Here is an 11,281-nt window from a genome sequence, read left to right on the forward strand (position 1 = left end):
TTCTGTTTATATGCTTGAGGGAGATGCCCACGAGTGGTGGTACACTGCATCTCAGCCTTTCCTTATTCAAGGGGAAGAGATTACTTGGGCTTTATTTGAGAGACTGTTTCATGAGGAATACTTTCCCAGGGATGTCAGGGAAGCTAAACAGGGTGAGTTTGAAAAGTTGGTACACGGTACCATGACTATTGATGCTTATGTGACAAAGTTTAATGATTTGGTGAAATTTGCCAATTATGGGGGTGTGCTGCCTACCCCTGAGTTTCTTTCTGCTAAATTTCAGAGGGGTTTGAATGAGAAAATTGCAAAGAGGATGTCTAATACTGCTGTGAGAAACTTTGCAGATCTTGTGACTCAGTGTAAACGGGTTGAAAGTGTTTATAATAGATATCCAAAATCTGGTTCTTTGAGGACATCTGCTCCTCCCGGCAATAATAACAGAGGTGGCTACCATTAAAACAATAATAAAGGTAGGGGGTTGCAGGTAAGACAGCCCCCAGGTCAGTTTAAAAAGGTTGGTGGTCAGAGAAGTGGGAATAATGAGAGGAATTCTGCTCCTCGCTGTGATAAGTGTAAGAGGTTTCATCAAGGGCCTTGTATTGTTAATCAAGTGACTTGTTTCAGATGTGGAAAGGTTGGGCATTATGCCAACAATTGTCATAGCAATACTGGGCAGGCTGCGAATCTGCAGACCTTGCCATCTGCACCTACAGTTGGGCGTGTTTATACTACTAATGCACAGCAGACGACGAAGGCGCCGAATTTGGTAAAAGGTACAATTTTCATTTCTAATATTGATTTATCTGTTTTATTTGATTCTGGAGCTACGCACTCGTTTGTGGCGGAATATGTGGCTAAGAGGTTGGGATTAAAAGTATCACGAATGATTCCCCCTATGCGTATTACTACGGCTACAGGAGAGGTTAGTGATTCCTCCTTCATTTGCAAAGAGGTCGGGTTTGTCTACGAAGGCAGGGGTTACACAATTGATTTAATTATATTGCCCCTGGCCTCTGTTAATTTGATATTGGGTATGGATTGGTTATCTCAAAATTGTGCAATGATTGACTGCTGTGGCAAGAGGTTGATTTTATCTCATGAGAAGCCCTCGGTTACTCTGTCTCCCTTTTTATCTATGTGCAATACTATTAAAGCCTTGAAGGCTGGGGATCAAGGCTACATTTTCTTGGGTGGTCTAGTGGGTGGCAAGGAGATTGAAATTTCTACGATTCCGGTGGTTAATGAGTTTGTGGATATATTCCCTGATGAGATACCGGAATTTCCACCTGAGAGAGATTGAATTTTCTATTGAATTGTTTCCCGGTGTGGGGCCTATTTCATTGGCTCCATACCGGATGGCGCCACTTGAGTTAGCTGAGTTGAAGAAACATATTGAGGAACTGTCTGCAAAGGATTTTATTAGGCCGAGTGTGTCCCCATGGGGAGCACCGGTGATTTTTGTGAAAAAGAAGGATGGAAGCATGAGACTGTGTACTGATTACCGGAAATTGAATAAAGTTACGGTTAAGAACAGGTACCCATTGCCGCGTATTGATGACTTGTTGGATCAGTTGAGGGGTGCCTGCGTGTTTTCAAAGATTGATCTCCGGTCCGGATATCATCAGATTCGGATTAGGCCGGAGGATGTGCCTAAAACGGCTTTTCGTTCTAGATATGGACACTACGAGTATCAGGTGATTCCATTTGGGCTTACAAATGCCCCGGCAGTGTTCATGGACTACATGAATCGTATTTTTAAACCGTATTTGGATCAGTTTGTGATCGTGTTTATCAACGACATCTTAATTTACTCTAAGAACAGAGATGAGCATAGTGAGCATTTGAGGACTGTATTACAGGTGTTAAAGGATAAAAAGTTGTATGCGAAGCCGTCAAAGTGTGAATTTTGGTTATCTGAGATACAGTTTCTGGGTCATGTTATTTCTGAGTGGGGTGTTGCTGTTGATCCAAATAAAATTGATGTTGTTATGTACTGGGAACGACCAAAAACTGTTACTGAAATCCGCAGTTTTCTGGGTCTTGCTGGATATTATCAGAGGTTTATTGAGGGGTTTTCTACAATGGTACTGCCATTGACCCGATTGACACGTAAGGATACTCCTTTTGTGTGGAATCAGGAATGTGAGAGTTGTTTTCTGAGCCTTAAAGAGAAATTGACTACTGCTCCTGTGTTGACCCTCCCCGATCCGGAAGGTGAGTTTGAATTATACTGTGATGCTTCCAAGAAAGGTTTGGGGTGTGTGTTAATGCAAGAAAGGAGAGTTGTTGCTTATGCTTCGAGGCAGTTGAGACCTCATGAAGAGAATTATCCGACACACGATTTGGAGCTTGCTGCCATAGTATTTGCCTTGAAAATTTGGAGGCATTTTCTGTATGGGATGAAATTTGCTGTGTTCAGTGATCACAAGAGTCTAAAGTATTTGTTTGATCATAAAGAGCTGAATATGAGACAACGAAGGTGGGTTGAATTTCTAAAAGATTATGATTTTGAGTTGAAATACCATCCGGGTAAGGCTAATGTGGTAGCGGATGCATTGAGTAGGAAGTCTGTCAGCGTGTCCCAGTTGATGTTGTGGGATAATGAATTAATTGAGCAATTTCGTGACTTGAAACTGACGGATGTCTTTATTGGAAGTGTGGATGAATTCTGGACTACACGAGTTGCAGATGGGTTGCATGAGAGCTGTCGGGTGGAAAATAAATTATATGAGAAGATTAAAGAAACACAGGTACGGAACGACAGTGTCAAATATTTGAAAGGGAAGAGTGGAATATCTGTGAATGAGCAGGGATTGTTATTGTATCAGGGCAGAATTGTAGTGCCCAAGGAGTTAGCAGGAGAGGTAATGGTTGAGGCCCATAAGGGTCAGTTTGCTGTACACCTGGGTGTCACAAAAATGTATCAAGATCTGAAAATTAAGTTATGGTGGCCTGGGATGAAAAAGGATGTGGCTGAATATGTGTCAAGGTGCTTGATTTGTCAGAAGGTTAAAATAGAACATCAGAAACCGGCAGGGTTACTTCAGCCGTTAGATATACCAGAGTGGAAATGGGAGAGCATCTCTATGGATTTTGTTGTGGGGTTGCCTCGGACTCAGGCTGGTCATGATTCGATTTGGGTTATAGTGGACAGACTTACGAAGTCTGCACATTTTCTTCCAGTGCGAGTGGACTTTTCTACTGAGAAATTGGCAAAGTTATGTGTGAAAGAAATTGTAAGGCTCCACGGAATACCGGTTAGCATTGTGAGTGACAGGGATCCGAAGTTTACTTCTCGTTTTTGGGGAGCCTTGCAGCAGGCTTTTGGCCCTCAGCTTCGGCTGAGCACTGCGTATCACCCGCAGACTAATGGTCAGACTGAGAGGACCATACAGACGCTCCAGGATATGTTGAGAGCTTGTACACTAGAGCAGGGCACTGCTTAGGACATATATTTATCACTGGTAGAATTCTCTTATAATAACAGTTATCACTCCAGTCTGGGCATGGCACCGTATGAGGCTTTGTATGGGCGTAGATGATGTACTCCTACTTGTTGGACAGAGGTAGGCGATAAAGAGAGGTTTGGGCCGGATTTTGTGCAAGAAACTATAGCACAGATTGAAATGATCAGAGAAAAACTTAAACAGGCACAGAATCGGCAGAAAAGTTACTATGATAATAGACACAGACCGCTGGAATTCGAAGAAGGTGATCATGTGTTTGTACGGTTATCTCCAGTTACCGGTGTTGGACGTGCATTGGGCGTGAGGAAGCTGAGTCCTCGCTTTATTGGTCCGTATCAAGTAATGAAAAGAGTAGGACCAGTGGCCTATCAGCTTGCCTTACCCCCACAGTTGTCAAATCTGCACGATGTTTTCCATGTATCGCAGCTACGACGTTATATTCCGGATGAATCACATGTGGTGATACCGGACGACATTGAAATCAGAGAGAATTTGAAGGTTCCTATAGGTCCTAGTGAGGTCCTTGACCGTAGTGAAAAGAAGCTTAGAAGCAAAGTGATTCTGATGCTTAAAGTTCAATGGGAAGGACGTACACCTGAGGAGGCTACTTAGGAGCGGGAGGATGAGATTCTCCACCTATATCCTGAGTTTGCGGACATGTATGATTTAATTTTGCGGACAAAATTCTAAAAGTTGGGGTGAATATAACACCTCTTGGTTACTGAGATATATTCGTATATCTCACCCCGTCTCGGGGCATTTATTTCAGGAGGTAGCAGTGGAGCCGGAGCAGCGGGCAAGAGGCCCGCAGAGTGAGAAGAGGAGGCTTCATATTTTGCTTTTTTTTTTGCCGTGTGGCCTAGGCTAGACTTAGGGCATGAACATCTCATATGTATGTAGTATGAGCTTCATTAGCATATTTGTTCATGCCATTTTGCGTAAGTCTAGTAGTTATGTATTTGGTTATGTTGTCATTTGAATTTAAGTTGTAATATTGGAAGAATGTAAGTTTAAGTTTAAGTTTCAAGTTGTAAGATGTAAAGCAATATTGTAATGGTATTGATGCATGACTATTTATGATGGAAGGGCCTTAGGCCTATTTTAGGGTATGATTACATGTATGATGAAAATATGCATGAAAAAGGTGTTAGTGATTGCAACTACTTAAGGATGATTAATATGAACTATATGCCTAATGACTATAAACTGGATTGGGTTGTAAGTGCCCCAAGGCGTTGTTGGTCCTTGTGTGTGCCACCCATTGGATTATTACTGTATTATCATGTGTTTATTAGGTACATTTGAGGTTTAAATGATTTTTACAAATTTGGGATTATTGGAAAAACAAAGGAAACTCTGGCGAATTTTCTGTAGGATTGGCAGATTTTAGGCGAACTTCGGGAGAGCACATCTCCCTCCATAGAGGTCCAATAGGGACGTGCCATATGCCATTTTGAAAGTTGAGATGTCCTCTACCTTGTGTCAAAATTTGAGGAAATTCTGGGTTGATCTTCGGCCTGAACAAAATGGAGAAACACGGACTGCTCATGTGCCACTGCACCTGAGGCAGATTCTGGACCGGATTTGGGAAATTAATTCCCGCTCCGTTTCTCAGTCAAATTAAGCGTATGATATATCAAAATGAATTTTGAGATGTCTAGTTTGTAGGATAAAAATTTGAGAGCAAATGTTTGAATGGATTGAGTGCAGTAATTTGAGTAATGTGAGTGGTTTGGAGCTATTTTTGGGGTTGTTTGGCTAATTGCTTATCCAACTTCAAACGGCGATAACCAGAGCAAATGAGCTCCGAATTGAGCATATGATAGCTTGTTGAAAAGGAAATTAAGTAAGACAAAGATATAATCTGAGAAGAGAGTTTGGTTGCGAACGGTTTGGTCGCAGAAAAATTTAGAGTGAAACATGTCCGAATTGGTAAAAACGTAAAGTTTGGAAATTGGCTAAGTGAGTTTATGGGAACTCCTTAGTAACTTATAATAAGTAATGTGAGTTATAAAATTATTTTAAATAAGTCTTCCGCAAGAGTTTACGGTTACGGTCACAACTTTTAATTATTACGCTTTTTATGTTTTAAATGCTCGCGTAATAATCAGAAAAAGTTTATTCGCATTTTTTTAAATGAACTCCTGTGATTGTAACTGCGCTTAATATCATAATTAATGTTAACAATACCGGTGTACAACGAGCTGTTACATGTAGCAGAAGAAAGAGAGCCTCATAGTTATAAGGAGGCAATGACCAGTGCTGAAAATGAAGAGTTTGAGAAAGACATGCAAGATGATATGAAATCCTTGTATGAAAATCACATGTTTGATATATTTGAGTTACCAAAGGGCATACGAGTTTTGAAGAACAGATAGGTATACAAACTCAAGGTGGATTAGAACAATGCAAAGCCAAGGTATAAAGCCCGGATTGTGGAGAAAGGGAATAGACTCTAAGGAGATATTCTCACCAGTGGTGAAGATAACACCAATCTAAACTGTTCTAGGCATAGTGGCCACTCAAGACTTGGAGGTCGAACATTGTGAAGTGAAAACATCCTTTGTTCATGGAGACTTGGAAGAAGAAATATACATGAAATAGTCCAAAGGTTTTGAGGTTCTATGTAAAGAACATATGGCATGCCGACTTAAGAAAAGTCTTTATGACTTGAAGCAAGCACCCCAGTTGTCAGTGGTATAGAAAGTTTGAGTCCTTCATGGCTTAGCACAACTTCAAGAAGGCTCAAGAAGACCATTGAGTGTTTATCAAGAGGTATAACAATTCTGACTTCATCATCTTCTTGCTCAACGTAAACAACATGAGGAAGATTAATGCCCTCAAGAAAGCCTTGAGCAAGTCATTTGCTATAAAAGATCTCGACCAAGCAAGACAGATATGTTGAACCATAGGTCACCGAAACCAAAAAGTGTAGTTTTAATGATTACAAATTACCAACTTGCTCAACACGCTTGCACAACTTGGACAATAGTGCAAAAAGCCCCAAATAAAGTTAGAAGGCTAAGGAAACATGCAAAAGTGAAGAAGCAACTCAAAAGTGCAAAGTCGACTCTAAGGTTAAAGCTTTCAAGTGAAAAAAAGAACTACAAGACACAAAATGGAAGACCAATGAAGGAGATTAGAGACATGTGCTAATACTATTGTAATAGTTAGTTAAGTTTTGGAAAGTGTGGAGATGATTTTATTGAGGTATATATCTCAATTTTATATTTAGATATCATAAACTCATGCACAAGTGACATACATACATGATCCATATATGTTGGACAAGTGGCTTCAATACTCAAGAGGGGGGTGAATTGAGTTTTACAAAATCTTTTCACAAAGTGCCTCCTTTGATATTTTAAAGATTATTTCTTCAATAAAGTTATTTAATAAGGAAAATTCTAAGTGTGAGAGCAAGTGTAGAGATTAACAAAGTAAGCAAGCGAATGGATAAAGATAATCTAAAAATGTAATTTCAATATTTAAGTAAAGATGTAAAGGTTAGAGAAATTGCAAACTAGATGTATCCTGGTTCGGTCACCACCACCGTGACCTACGTCCAGACTGAAGCCGCTCGATCAATACTTTTCACTAACTATCGAGCTTGAGGGTGCTTGACAAACCTCTACAACCTTTCAAGACTTCGGGCTCTTGATGCCTCACAATTTTTCACTCCAAATTTTCTTAGGCATTTGGTGACCTCTCTAGTATAGGGTTCACTCCCATCTCAAATCAAGAAGTAAGATTGAGGTGATTAAAAGTGGCTAAGTACTCTTAAAGTACAGATTGCACAAATTGAAGAACTAATAGATGTATAGCTTCAAAGGAAAGATGAGCTCAAGTGTATGCAATGATAAAAGTAAGTGATTAATGAGCAATAATAGGCTAGAAAGAGTAACAAAGCTTCAATAATTAATCTATGGTCATGTACTGTTCATCATGACTGATGTGGGTATTTATATTGACACCTCCTTTGAAAACTAGCTATTTCTAGCCGTTTATAGCTGTTGTAATCCGTACATATCCGGATATTTATCGGGCTCATATCCGGATATGGATATCCGGATATGGTATCCGGATATGGTATTCGGATATGGATATCCGGATATGGTATCCGGATATTGTATCCGGATATTGATATCCGGATATTCTCAGTGCAATATCCGGATATTTCATGGCAGCATCCTTTTTGCTCGAATTCTGAGTTTCTTTTCTTTTAAAAAGGTTTTTATGACTTGTGATTCATGAAGTTGGTTATGGAAACTGTCTTGAAGCGTTTAAATCATGTAGGTACCTTTTTCAAATCAATTTTGGACGAGTCAAACCTTTTGTTTTGATATTTCTTTAAGGATGCATGCTTTTGAAATATATGAGTGATGAATGAACTTGAGCTCATGCAATGCTAGAATTTATACACCTTTACACATTTTTCCTAAGTCCTAAATGAATATACCATTTGAGATTTTGGACTTGGATTGATGCTTGAGACTTGGTGCTTGCATGCTTTCACTTTTGAGTTTCTTTTGGATGTTGCTTCGTCCTTGAGCATTCCTCTTTGTTATCATCAAAACTATGTTGACGTGGAATCATCAAGTGTACGTTGCATCCACATCTTCACTTTGATTCATCAATATATACATTGACTCACACACATGAAACATTATTAGAATGATGCTAGATGCATACATACATGTGTGAGAAATGAGTAAGATTCATCTAGAAATCATTTGGATCAAAATTGTACCATATAGGTTGTGCAGAAATATCCAAATATGGATATTTTGATATCCGGATATGATATTCGGATCCGTGATATATCCGGATATAGATCTGGAGACACATGATTATTAAAAATTAGGAGTCCGATACATATCTAATCCATTATACTCTTATATAAATGTGAGATAGAGGTCCCTAAGTATGAATTAACACAGAAACACCTCAGATTATACAAATTCAAGAATTAAACACCATTTAGGCTCTATTTTGACATCTTGAGACAAAAACTCAATATCTCTCTTGTCCCTTGATCTTTCTTGTAATTGTGAATAAGGAGAGATTGCTCCTTTACTGTTTATATATTTTCCACTGCTATGATTGTGATTGAAGTTTTGGAGAGACCCTATAGGCTATAGGTTGAGTGTAATCAAAGGTTTTATCATAGTTCTTGTAAAAATTCCATTATAAAATGGTTTTTAGCACCGATTGGAAGCTCTGGATATAGTGGATCGACGACCTCAATCTGAATGTAGCTCTCAAGTGGTTAGAGAGCGAACCGGGATAAATCTTGGTGTTACTCTTCCTTTCTTCTCATTTTTTTTATTATCGATGCAATATCTCTGTTCTTGGATGCTATTTTGTATGTTTTAAATCTGTTTTTATGTTAGGGAAGGTTTGAATTCTGTTCTACACGTTTTTGGATAATTTCTTGAAAAATGGGTTTTGTTTTCTTTGTTTCTTGCATAGTAAGTAACAGAAAATTCACATCCCCTTTTGTGTGATTATTTAGCCATTCTTTTTTTTACAAGATACTCGAGATGAAGATTTTCCAGGATCGCTCAAAGAAGATGTTGTGGCTATCTCAAGAGAAGTACATAAAGAAAATTATGAAAAGGTTCAACATAGACCAATCCAAGACAACCAATACTCCTCTAGATGGACACTTCAAGTTGAATCAGAAGCAAGGTCCAACCAGTGATGAAGAAATATATGATATGTCAAATGTCCCATATCAGTCAGTTGTAAGCAGCCTTATGTATGCCATGATGCCCAAGGCTCGACCTTGCTATGCAATAAGGGTTGTAAACCGATTTCAACATGGATATTCAGATATCTCAAAGGCACAATAAACATATGTTTGTGCTTTGGGAGAGGAAAACTCGAGTTTAAAGCCCACTCAGATGCCGACTTGGGTGTATATGACGACTCGAGGAAGTCGACCACAGGTTAGTACATTGTTGTAATTGAAGCCTACAAGGAGCTAGTGTGGATGAAGAATTCCCTACAAGTGCTCGACCATAGTCGGGAGAAGTATATGTTAAACTGTGATAACTAGAGTGCTATACACTTAACGAAAAACTCAACTTTCTATGCACGATCAAATCACATAGACGTGCACTGCCATTGGATAAGAAATATGATAGAAGATAATTTTTTACATCTAAACAAGGTGCATACCGACTTGAACTAATCGGACATGATGACCAAGACAGTTCCAACATGTACGTTTGAAGATTGTTGTGAAGGTGTCGAGTTGACTACCCTGGCCCTATATATGTCTCGAATGAGAGGGAGTTCGGATATCCCCCCCATGGGCACATAGGGGGAGATTTGTTGGATTCGTGACCCATAATGGACCTAGTCCAATTAATAAGTGGCCTAATCTCTTGCTTATAAGATACGCTTAAATGTTGAGCCGTTAGAGTGAAAAAAAGAAAATAGAGGCAAACATGAAGAAAGAGAAACACGCAAGAGTAAACACAAGCCAGAGATGAAAATTCTCTGAGGAAGAAAACCAACACCTTTGCTGAAAAAGAAGAATAGTCTGTAGAGTAGGATTCCTATCCTTTTACAAAGAGAAACATTTTTGTGAGGCACTTGTGAGTAGATCCATCCTTTAGAGGGTGAAGTCCTTTGGTTAGTGAGCCATAAAGAATCTTTTGTAATTCTATTATTTATAGTGAAAGTTTTCTGGACTTGGTTCTATGGTTTTTATTCTTCGCATCAAAGAAGTTTTCCATGTTAAAAGTTTTGGTGTGATTTGTTCATTCCTTTTTCTATTTGTTTTTTGTTTACTGTTCATCATCACTTCTGCAAGTCGACCTGAAGAAAGCCATACTATTTGACATAGAGGTCGGGCTGCAAATTGCCAAGCTCCGAAACACAACAGAGTAGATAGTAATCTTATTATATATCTAAATTACTTGGATCATGTCACATCTTAAATATGACTTTGGATCGTGTCATAAAGGGTACTCTTATAAATTTCTTTGGCTCAAACATGAATACCTAACATTTTAGCCAAACTAGGTGCAAGGTACCACGACACCGCTTGACTGTAATATAAAAAAACAAATGTAATTGTTGTCGTTATTAATTGTTTTAATATGAACATAATAAATTTGGTATGCAAAAAATTACTAATAATTTTAAAATGTGTGCATATTTCTTTTACATTACTTAATTCAAATTCTTCAAAAACTTGTTGAGACTCACGGCAAGTGCACCGATCGTACAAGTAATATAATGATTAAATAAGAGATCGTTCCCACGAGGATTATATTCAAGCACTAATTCACTATTGCAACTTAAGTTGGACAATCGAAATTTTATTGGTAACAAGATTTGAATGTGAAATTTAAAATATTAAAACAAATTACTCGCAAGAATTTAAAAACAAGAATCTAAAGATTAGATTTAATTGACAGAAAATAAACGTAGCTAGGGTTTCGATTTCCTTTAATCTCTCTATTGCGTTTGAATTCCTTCTTTACGTTAATCGTCTTTAATATCAATCTAATCGATTCTTTCTTATGTAATTAGGACTCAATCCCTTGTTACCCTAAATTTTTACAATCTCGCAAGAACCCTAGTTACCCGGTTATTCCCCAAGAAAGTAAGCACTAAATTCAAGAATCATAAAGATTACGCAACCCTATGTCTATCCCTAGAATCATAAAGTTTACGATGAAATTATCAGATATGGATCACGCACCAACATTCCTATTGTCATGAATTTACCTAAGATCAATATATAAGATTCAAGCTCATATAAAGCATTAAAAACAGATAATTTCATTCATGATAAA

The sequence above is a fragment of the Gastrolobium bilobum genome, unplaced genomic scaffold, assembly GCF_033153095.1.
Source record: "Gastrolobium bilobum isolate Gb01-03AN ecotype WA unplaced genomic scaffold, APGP_CSIRO_Gbil_v1 utg3850, whole genome shotgun sequence".
Classification (NCBI taxonomy): domain Eukaryota; kingdom Viridiplantae; phylum Streptophyta; class Magnoliopsida; order Fabales; family Fabaceae; genus Gastrolobium; species Gastrolobium bilobum.